Below are 11,742 nucleotides of genomic sequence, written 5' to 3'. Positions count from 1 at the left end.
TTCAAGTTTATGCTAATTTCATTAAAAATTTAGACATCACAGACAAATTCATTTTACAAATTGCAAAAATTAACAACTGACGAATAGAATCTCAATGACCCCTACAGAATTTCAAAGTATTCACTGTTTTTAAAACTTCCACAAAAGAAATTCCAAACACAATAGATACAATGGTGAATTCGTCCACGTATTTTATGAAGAAACAATAAAGTTAACATGCATTTGCAGGGAGCACAAAGACAGAAAAAAACTTTCGCACTTATTTTATGACAACTGCATGAGCCTAACCCAAATCTGAAAATGGCATTAAATAAAATTTCCCTCATGCACAAAGAGGTAAATATAGATAAAATATTAACAGAGTAAACCCAGTGTTTATTTATTCCTTACACAAGGAATAAGGCATTTTGTTTAAGCTTCTTACCTTACTTTTAGGTGGTGCTTTTCTTCCACCAAATAATCATTTTATTTATTTACTTACTTATTTATTGGTACTCTGTGTGAGGAAAAATGATTTTACATTTTGAATTTTCTTTTCTGGAAGTGCCGTTGTCTGGTTTTGGTATCAGGGTGATGGTGGCTTCACAGAATGAGTTTGGGAGTGTTCCCTCCTCTTCAGTCTCTTGGAACAGTTTGAGAAGGTTAGGTGTAAGTTTTTCTTTAATGTTTGGTAGAATTCCCCAGTGAAGCCATCTCGTCCTGGCCTTTTGTTTGTAGGGAGTTTTTTATTATTATTATTATAGATTCCATTTTACTTCTAATAATTAGTCCATTCAAATTATCTATTTCTTCTTGATTCAGTTTTGGTGGACTATATGTTTCTGGAAATTGCCCATTTTTTTCAAGGTTGTCTGATTTGTTGGCATATAATTGTTCATAGTATTCTCTTACGGTTTTTTGTATTTCTGTGGTATTAGTTGTAATTTCTCCTCTTTCCGTGCTTATTTTGTTTATCTGTGTCCTCTCTCTTTTCTTTTTGGTGAGCCTGGCCAGAGGTTTGTCAATTTTGATCACTCTTCTGAAAAACCAGCTCTTGGTTTCATTAAATTTTTCTATTTTTTAATCTCTATTTTATTTATTTCCTCTCTGTTGTTTATTATTTCTTTCCTTCTGCTGACTTTACGTTTTGTTCTTCTTTTTCTAATTCTTTGAGGGGGTAGGTTAGGTTGTTTGTTTGAGATTGTTCTTGTTTTTTGAGGAAGGACTGTATCACTATGAACTTCCCTCTTAGGACTGCTTTTGCTGCATCCCATAGATTTTGTGTGGTTGTGTTTTCACTGTCATTTTTCTCAAAGTATTTTTTTAATTTCCTCTTTAATTTCATCATTGATTGACCCATTGGCTTTTTAGTAACATGATATCTAGTCTCCATCACAATTGTTTTTTTCTCACTTCTTTTTCTGTGGTTGATTTCTAGTTTCATGCCATTGTGGTCAGAAAAGATGCTTGAAATAATTTCTATCCTCTTAAATGTGTTGAGGTAGATTATTAGATATAATGAGTATATTAGGTAATTATTATCCTCCTCATTTGAGAAGAGGGACAACATTCAGACTCTGTCATTAGAGCTATATCTACATGAGACAACCATGTCTAGCATGCAGTATACTCTGGGTAAAAACATTTTTCCCCTTTTCCTTTTAATATAGAATTTTACACAGAATTTGCACGAGAGACAAGAGATTAGCTTTTTATCCAAATAGCTGATTAAGTCACACACTCTTGCTGCAGTGAAGCGGTGAAGACACACAATTCTCATCTTGAGATTTAAGACATTGGTGTAAAAATTCTAAGCAGAGGTGAGCTGTTGCATCTGGTGTCTCCTGGGGAAAGGACAGCAGATTGACCACCCAAGTGCCATCGGCTCCAATTCCCCATTGTCCAGGACACAGCCCACCAGCTTTCTCATTCCTGTCCCTGTGTGGGGTTGGCTGGACTCAGGGGACTGACTAAGTCTGCCAACATCATAAGAGGCGAAGTCAGTAAACCAGCAGGCCTGTGGGTTCATTTATAATGACAGATACAGTGTTTGGGTAAAGCAGACAGGGGCTTTCCACCCTCACCCCCTCCCCAGTCCACCCTCCACCTGCCATCGGTAAGCTCTGTGCAACACCAGTTTGTGAGAACTTGGTTTTGTAAGCCTTGAGTCAAAACAAGAGAAATTAGTTTTATAGTTCCAATGTTCAGTGGCACTGAGTGTGTTCTGTCCATTTCATTTAACTCTTTTGTTGCCTTTCAATGTCTCAGGTAAAATGAAATCCTTCTAAGCATTGTCATCGATAACAGTCTGGCCTGGGTACCACGACTGAATGTTTCAGTCAGGATTTTAGTGCCTGGATTGGTCAGACCATTTAACAGAAATGTTCACCTTACTGGGCAGATTCTTTGACCTTAAAAAAAAAATGTTGTTTAATTAAAATAAAGGCTTTAAAAGTGATCCAAACAATACAGGCTGATCGCCATGGTCCTTAAGTAGACACAGTCTTAACCTGCCTGGGCCCCAGGTAGGGTAAGGTGCTTTGAATTGACCACCTGTGGTCTCTTGTCCACCTGTGGTCTCTTGCCCACATCTGTGGCCAGAGAGACTGGGCCTTATGAAGGAGGTGAAGCGGGGAAATGGGGAGAGAAAAGGCCAGTGGCACAGAGGTGGCCTGGGGTGGACTTGTGAACACTGTAACTGAGGTCACCTTTCTCCTTTACTTGCCATCCCTCACTTTGTGTTTCTGCCTTCTAACAAAAAAATCATCAGCAGTGGAAACACCTTAAAGGACCATTTTTAAATAATATGTAAAATATGTAAAAGCTCTTAGATGTCCAAAGACTTCAAGTTAGCAAATTGTGTAGCAAAAACATCTCATATCTAACAGAAACTCTGCCTCCAAGAGAATGGCAGGACCCATGAATCCCATTTCAGATTAGAAGTTAGCAACATCGATCAACTCCATGACCAGTTTTCTCCTGACAAGTTGGGCTACGTTTTTTCTTTTAACTGAAGTATAATCAGTTTACAAAGTTGTGTCAATCTCTGGTGTACAGCTTAATGTTGCAGTCATACATATACATACATAGATTTGTTTTCATATTCTTCTTCATTATAGGTTAGTATAAGTATTAAATATAGTTCCCTATGCTATACAGTAGAAAGTTGTTTACTTTATATATGGTAGTTAGTATCTGCAAGTCTTGAACTTCCAATTTATTCCAAAATTGACACAATATTGTGAACTGACTATACTTCAGTTTTAAAAAGTAGAAAAAATAATGTTTAGCCTGTAAAAAAAAACTGACTAACTCAACCAAAATGATTGAAACCCTCACTTGTAAGTATCTTCTTCAGCTAAAGACAAAAGATGATACTGGGGTGGTAGTCTGGGACCTCAAAGTGGAGGAGGGCAATTCACGTGAGGATAGAAAAGCAGGTGTTTGGTACACAAATGTTTGCTGGGTGTGTAAAGACAATGGGACACAGAGAGGAATTTTAACAAACAGACTTGGCTGGTTCCTCCCCATCTGCACACCTAGTTCATACTATAGTTATCTGTGGTGGTAGGTCCCTTCCTGGAACAGGTGCTTTGTCTACATCCTTTTAGCAATTTAGTAGGAACATCCAAATTTATTCTTGAATCTTTTAGGCCTTTATTGTTTTCAGCTCAAAATAAGCTGCATGCCAAAGAGACATTCTGGGGTGGCAAATTTTGCTCCTCTACATCACCATCTGTTTAAACATCTTATACTTTGTGGCAAACAACTAACAAATTCCTCTTCTGCCCCCAAGTTTATCTAAGTATTTTCTGTTTCTCCACATCAGCTGGGAATTTCAATCTTTCTTTTCAAGTGTTAGACTGAAATTATCTTCTAAACTAGAGGGTGGTTAGGCTCCCTATGGTAAAAAAACAAATAAATAAAGTAAAATAAAAAATTCATCATTCAGCTAAAAAAGATGTATCAAACAGTAACCTCTCTAAACATAAAATTCAATGACAGGATCTATTTGTCCTCAAACCTAATGAGATTTAACTCTCGGGGGTAAAACGTGAGATGTTTTATTATAAACAATTATTAGAATTAAATGAAGCCAAGAGGCTCCAAGATATTCCTCATTTTGATCTATTGATTAAAATACTATTAAGTGTCTATACATTGCTACAGTATGGTCCCTATCATGTTTAAAACAAAAATTATGACCTTTTCAGTTAGAGACATTCGTGTATGCTTTGATATACTTGTTCTGACCCTTATAAATATATCACTTTCCATCTCATGAACATCAAACATTTTCTGGTTTTAATTCATCGTTTTAAAAGTGAAATTGATGCACTAAAGCTAAATGACTCATGCTAATGGGAACTCTAGGGAACCCCACCTAGTGTCAGGGTCTGGGATTCAGAGCTTCATTGGACAAAAAGGAAGAGATTTCTGGCAGGATCAGTAGCTCACTTCCTCATGAAGCATTTGGTGAGGGAGGACCAGTTAATGGATGCCTGTTGCAATTTAGATTTTAATTCAGTCCTTTAAGATTGTGTTACTTCTCCCAGAAAAGGCCACATTTGGCTTCCCAGAAAGACTCCCCATGTGGCTGGCTTTCCCTCTGAATGGCAGTGCTTCGTATTGGAGATCTGACTCAAGCTCAGTGGTTCTCAAACTTTCACTTTAGAGTCACCTGGGAAACTTTTAAAAATCCAAGTTTCCAGGCAGCACCCCTGACCAGTTAAATCAGAATCTCAGTATGAGATCCAGGCAGAGTCCATAATGCCATTTGCAGCACCATGGATGGACCTGGAAATTGTCACAGTAAGCGAAGTAAGCCAGAAAGATAAAGATAAATACCATATAGAGTTTGGCCCACTGTCGCCCGCCGTTCAGCCCAGCCCAGCCCAGCCCAGCCAGCATGTCCTTCCACTTCAGCTCCTGCTCCACCGCCTTGCCAGGGCATGGCACCCAGGTGCCCCTGAGCTCCATGAGCCCCTGCGGCTTCGGTAGCAGCAGCAGCAGCCACCTCTACGGCCTGGGCACCTCGCAGCCACGCGTGGCCATGTGCTCATCCTACCGGGGCCCCGTGGGCGCTGGCATCCGCGAGGTCACCATCAATCAGAGCCTGCTGACTCCGCTGCAGGTGGACATCGACGCCTCCATCCAGCAGGTGCGCCAGGAGGAGCGCGAGCAGATCAAGACTCTCAACAACAAACTCGCCTCCTTCATCAACAAGGTACAGTTCCTGGAGCAGCGGAACAAGCTGCTGGAGACCACGTGGGCTCTGCTGCAGGAACAGAAGTCGACCAAGAGCAGCCGCCTCCCAGGCATCTTTGAGGCCCGCATTGCCGGCCTGCGGAAGCAGCTTGAGACAATACAGCTGGATCGGGACCGCCTGGAGGTGGAGCTTCGGAACATGCAGGACATCGTGGAAGACTTCAAGAATAAGTACGAAGATGAAAGTAACCGTCGCACGGCTGCCGAGAATGAGATCGTGGTGTTGAAGAAGGATGCAGATGTTGCCTACATGAACAAGGTGGAATTGGAGGCCAGGGTGGACGCCTTGAATGACGAGATCAACTTCCTCAGGACTCTCTACCAGGAGGAGTTGTGAAAGAGCTGCAGTCCGAGGTCTCAGACACCTCCATGGACAGCAGCCGCTCCCTGGACCTGGACGGCGTCATCGCTGAGGTCAAGGCCCAGTACGAGGAGATCGCCAACCGCAGCCGCGCCGAGGCCGAGACCATGTACAAGACCAAATTTGAGACCCTCCAGGCCCAGGCTGGGAAGCACTGGGATGAACTCCGGAATACCGGAAATGAGATTGCGGAGATGAACCGGGCCATCCAGGGGGCTGCAGGCGGAGATCGACAGCATCGAGAACCAGCGTGCTAAGTTGGAGGCTGCCATCGCTGAGGCTGAGGAGCGTGGGGAGCTGGCACTCAAGAGGCACGCGCCAAGCAGGAAGAGCTGGAGGCTCCCCTGCAACAAGCCAAGCAGGACATGGCCCGGCAGCTCCGGGAGTACCAGGAGCTGAAGAATATCAAGCTGGCCCTGGACATCGAGATCGCCACCTACCGCAAGCTGCTGGAGGGCGAGGAGAGCAGGTTGACCGGAGATGGAGTGGAAGCCGTGAACATCCCTGTGGTGAATTTCACCGCCGGTGCTGGCGGTCGGCTGACCTTTCGGGGAACCATGGGCAGCAATGCCCTGAGATTCTCCAGTGCCGGAGGGCCCGGGGCCCCCAAGGCCTACTCCATTAGGACCACATCTGCCACTGGCAGGAGCACCCTCAACTGAGCCCAGGGTGTGGGAGACCGTTACCCCAACCCCATAGTTACAAGACAACTAACATCCCTGGTCCCAAAACTGCAAGGCAGTCTGAAAAATGATGTCAGAATAGCTTCCAATAAAGCAGCCTCTTTCTGAGGCCTGGGCCAGCCAAAAAAAAAAAAAAACAAACAAACAAACAAAAAAAACTTACGGTATCACTTATATGTGGAATCTAAAAAAAAAAAGAAAAAGACACAAATGAACTTATTTACAAAACAGAAACAGACTCACAGACATAGAAAACAAACTTACGGTTACTGGGGGGGAAGAGGGGAATGGAGGGATAAATTGGGAGTTTGGGATTTGCAGATACTAACCACTAAATATAAAATAGATAAACAACAAGGTCCTACTGTATAGCACAGGGAATTACATTAAATACCTTGTAATAGCCTATAGTAAAAAAGAATATGGAAAACAATATATATACATGTATGTATAACTGAATCACTGTGCTGCACACGGAAATGAACACAACACTGTAACCTGACTAAAAAGTGAGGCCAAGTTTATAGATACAGGTCTTACCTGCATATTACAGCCTGGCCTCCATGGAATTCTCTGATATATTATAATTTAAGGAGATTAATTTTTCTCACTCATCCTCATAAATGAAACCTAAATAAATCAATCAAAGCAGCTATTAATGTACAGTTCTTGTGATTTCTTTCTGCTCATTCCCCACATTTTTCTTTGAAGAGTCATCTCTCCAAAGTTAGAATAAAAGGCCAAAGTAGGTAAAAATAGCAACAAATCGTCCCTACTCTCTCATTTCATGACCTTTACTATTATTTCCTGATGTTGTCTCTGCATATTTAGCGACCAAGGTTGTTCTAAAAGTCCTTAGCAACTTTTTTTTACGAGAATTAGTTAATACCCTGCACCTCTGGTTCTTTATTCAACTTCGTTCAGCCTGAATCATCAATTCCATATATTATCTGAAATCTGAATTAACATTTTTGCTGCCTCTTCATCTGAGGCAATGTAAACTGTAGAGTCCTCAAGAGCAATGGTTACCCCTTATTTTAATTTTTTTAATTGAAGGATAGTCGATTTACAATGTTGTGTTAATTTCTGGTGTATGGCAAAGTGATTCAATTGTATATATACATACATTCTTTTTCATATTCTTTTTTATTATAGGCTATTACAAGATATTGAATATGATCACCTGTCCTATACAGTAGGACCTTGTTGTTTGTCTATTTTATATATATGGTGGTTAGTATTTGCAAATCCCGAACTCCCAATTTATCCCTCCCTATCCCCTTTCCCACTCTGGTAACCATAAGTTTGTTTTCTATGTCTGTGAGTCTTTCTGTTTTGTAAATAAGTTCATTTGTGTCATTTTTTAGATTCCACATATAAATGATATCATGTCCTTCTGGCTTACTTCACTTAGTATGACAATCTCGAGGTCCATCCATGTTTCTGCAAATGGCATTATTTCATTCTTTTTTATGGCTGAGTAGTATTCCATTGTGTACATATACCACAGCTTCTTTATCCAATTATCCATTAATGGACATTTAGGTTGCTTCCATGTCTTGGTTATTGTATATAGTGCTGCTGTGAACATTGGGGTGTATCTTTTTGAATTAGAGTTTCCTCCAGATATATGCCCAGGAGTCAGATCGCTGGTTCATATGGTAATTCTATTTTTAGTTTTCTAAGGATGCTTCATACTGTTTTCCATAATGCCTGCACCAAACTGCATTCCCACCATTTCCTCTACTTAGTTTTTTTCATAACAATAGTTTATAAATTGGCAGGTCTCCATAACTGCCTCTTTATTCAAATTTTTTTGCTTCAGAAGAAAACATAGAAGAATTAACTTTGTGACTTAGAGTTAGGCAAAGATTTCTTAGATGAGGTATAAAAAGCACAAACTATAAAAGAAAAATTTGATAAATTGAACTCCATCAAAATAATGTTTGTTTCTTGGAAAGTAACATTAAAAAAGGAAAGGATACAACATTTACCCACAAAGGACTTGTAGCTGGAATATTAAAGAACTCTTAAAATTCAATAAGAAGAAGACACACAGTCTGACTGAAAAATGGACACAGAAGTTTGACTAGACATTGGCAAAAGGAGAATACTTGAATGGGCAACAGGCAGATGGAAAGATGTTTAGCATCATTGGTCAGTAGGGAAATACAAATTAAATCCAAAATGAGATGCCACTACCTAGCCACTAGTATGGCTAAAATTTAAATGACTGATAATACCAAGTGTCAGTGAGGATATGGTACCAGCTGGAATCCTCGTGTTGTTGGTGAGGATGTAACATAGTGCAGCCCTTTTGAAAACAGTTTGACAGTTTCTTTAAAAGTTAGGTATACAATTACCATATATATGTACCAACTTACCAATGTATGTACCAACATTTTCATTTCTAGGTGCCTAAGAAAAATGAAAACCCGTGTCCATGTTTCACTGTTATGTGAATTCTATGTGAATGCTCATAGTAACATTATTCATAATAACCCCCAAAATGGAAACCACAGAAATGTTTATCTATGGATAAACACAACGTGGAATGTCCATACAAGGGATCCAGCCATCAAAGAAATGAATGATTGAAATACACAATAGCATGAATGAATGAAAAACATCATGCTAAGTGAAAGAAGCCAGACACAAAACAGTATATACTATAAGATTCCATTCATAAACATTTCTATGAAAGGCAAAAACTAGGATGACAGAAAGCTGATCTGTGGTTCCCTGGGACTAGGGGCTGAGGCAGGCACGGAGATTGAGTACAAAGGGGCACAAAGAAGGTCTTGGGGTGATAAAAATGTTCTACAACCTGAGTGTGATTGCACACCTGTGTCCATTTACAACAGCCATCAAACTGCATGCCTACCATGGGCAGGCAATTTTATTGTGTGTAAATTATATCTCAGTGATGCTGTAAAAAAAAAAAAATTTCCTTCACATCCTTAAGCTAGTCACCTACACGGGGTTCAATTTTCTACAGTGTTAGCTAGAACTACACTTTTTATTGCTTTCAGTTAAAGTTTTATTCCAGTTGTGTGTATGTGTTTATTCCAAATATCCTTTTTTATTGAGAACTAAGGAAATATTAGTCTTCTGTTTCATGAGCAAGTCTATTTCATGGGGGTGTGGGGGGAGATTCTTCTCATAGCATTTATAAATTATATTTATAAACAGCATATATAAATTATAAATTTGCTGGTGAACTTGTTCACAGTTCCATTTATTTTTGGCTGCCTTATTTCAGAGTGATTTGTTGGTCTTTGATGGATATGTTGGGAAGCCTGGCAGACTGGATGGGAAGGCTCAGGATGGGTGGAGAAGAGGGTCTGTGGGACTTGGATCTCCAAGCAGAAAGCTGGAGAGGGCTGGGGCTTGCCCACCACCGCCTGCATGTGGAGGGCAGAACTCTGTGGCCCAAGAACAGGGAAGTGGGACAGTTATGTCCAGGTCCTGATCATCAGGCATACAGTGCAGAGCCTGGAGGCCAGCTGAGGAGATCTGGGGCTGCAGGAGAAGGCCAGCGCAGGGGCTAGGTGGGTGGAGCTGCCTCTTGTCCTCCCCTAAGGGCGGAGAATTACCTACATAATTTGGCCCAGCTCCAACTCTGATTCTCACAGTGGCTCCTGGGAATTCTCTCCTTTACAGATGTACAGATGGGAGGATGGGAGAAGAGGCTCAGAGCTCCTATGCCTCACCCCCCTCCTCCAAGGCCTCCAGGTACTCCCCATGGTGGCCCCTGACTCCCTAAGTCACACTGGTTCCTCCTGAGCTCTCAAGATGCCCACAGGCTTCAGGAACATATATATTCTTTCAAAGGAAAGAAAATGTAAAAGCTTCCTTAGGTCTCCAAAGGTAACGTGCCTCTGGTTCTCTCCAGGTGTGCTATGTATTTTTTTTTTTTTACCTTTTTTATTGAGTTATGTATTCTTAACAGACAATGAAACGATTAATTTACCAAGTTGCACCTTTGGAGCAACTGCTTTTAGAAAAGGCTTGTTAAAATCCAATTCTTCTCATCTAAATTCCATCTTCATCCTCCCTCCACCCCCTTCCTCCTTTCTCTTTTCTTACACCAAACAGCCGCATGCCTGCACCCCACTACGGGTCTGTCCACTGAGATGTCCCCTCTGCAGAACGGGGACCACATTAAAGAGCAGGTTTGTGTTTCCAGTGGTCTTTAGGACTGCCTTGCCCTTAGTGATTGCTGTGGCACTGTTGTTCAATTACATTTAATTGAGCTGGAATTAATACCGTTTGGGAAGAGGCAGTGGGGTGTTGGAGATGCAGAAGCTTCTCAGTAGACCTTCAAATGGAGGTGGGAAGGGAGAAAAAGGAATGTATTAGAGGATAATTCCAGAAAGCAGGAGGGAGCAAAGGACTTGAAGAACAGATAGGCTCTGAGAGAGTCTTATGAGAACAGCGGCATCCATGGATTGCTACAGAAAGGAAGAGATGGTTATTATCTGAAGACTCAGAAAGACTGGCATCTTGTTCTGGCCCAGTGCCAAGCACACACGATGCTCTGGCGAGGATTATCAGTGCTTTTCTGTTAAAGCGTGGAGCACATGTGTGCTGAAAATGTGTTCTTTCTCTGGGTTTGAGGTGACAGACAGCCACATCACACACCATCCCTTTTTCCATCCCGGTTCCAGCCAAGCAATAAACCCAATCATCACCCAGTCTGTCTCAACCATGTGGTTTCCCCAGCCAGCTGAACAAAATATTTTCAGAATGTGGAATGTAAACAAGATTCCCACTGTTAGCAATTCTGTGTCATTTACTTGTGGTTATTTTATTTTACTTTAAGTCACATTTAAATTCAAAAGATTGCCAGCCCTCACGGTGCATGTAAACAAATCAGAAATATAGATTAGAATTGCAACTGATTAGTTAGCTGTGAAAGCGTCTGTGTAAATGGAAGGAGAGGGGGAAGAAAATCTATTATGCCCCTGGGATATTGCTTCACCACAGGAAATTCAATTGTGAAAAGGGCTTTAAAAGCAATGACTTTAGTCATCTGGGCTTTCTACACACTGGTTACAGTAAATGCTAATAGAATACCCAGGCAGATGCTCCGCCAGTGATCACGTGACACAGCTTCACAAAGGAAAACAGGGAGTGATTCTGAGAAGGAAAAAAAAAAAGTCCTGGGAATCTGCCTTAGCAGACGGTGATCACAAAATATGTGTCTCTCAAGCTATTGAAGGTGTTTTTCAAGAAAACGCAATTTCCCAGGTCCATTATTTCCTGTTTGAAAGTCTATGTCTGCAGTGTGTGCTTCTCAGTGATAAAGATGGTGTGAACCTCCTGCTACTCACGGAGAATCCAAATCAAGACTTGCCTTCATTTGTACATTTCCTCTGAAACATACTCTGTCTTCCAAATCGACAGGGAGCTAAATGAGGCATAGCAATTTCCTTACTTACCCACAGG

General features: G+C 41.2%; 1 pseudogene; it reads left to right on the top strand.

The window, feature by feature from the left end:
* The first annotated feature begins 4,888 nt into the window (after positions 1-4,888).
* LOC105100436 (keratin, type II cytoskeletal 7-like) lies at positions 4,889-6,270 on the top strand (annotated as a pseudogene).
* The last annotated feature ends 5,472 nt before the right edge of the window (positions 6,271-11,742 follow it).

This window comes from Camelus dromedarius, chromosome 26 (assembly GCF_036321535.1).
Source record: "Camelus dromedarius isolate mCamDro1 chromosome 26, mCamDro1.pat, whole genome shotgun sequence".
Classification (NCBI taxonomy): Eukaryota; Metazoa; Chordata; class Mammalia; order Artiodactyla; family Camelidae; genus Camelus; species Camelus dromedarius.
This window is presented reverse-complemented; position numbering and strand designations above follow the sequence as displayed.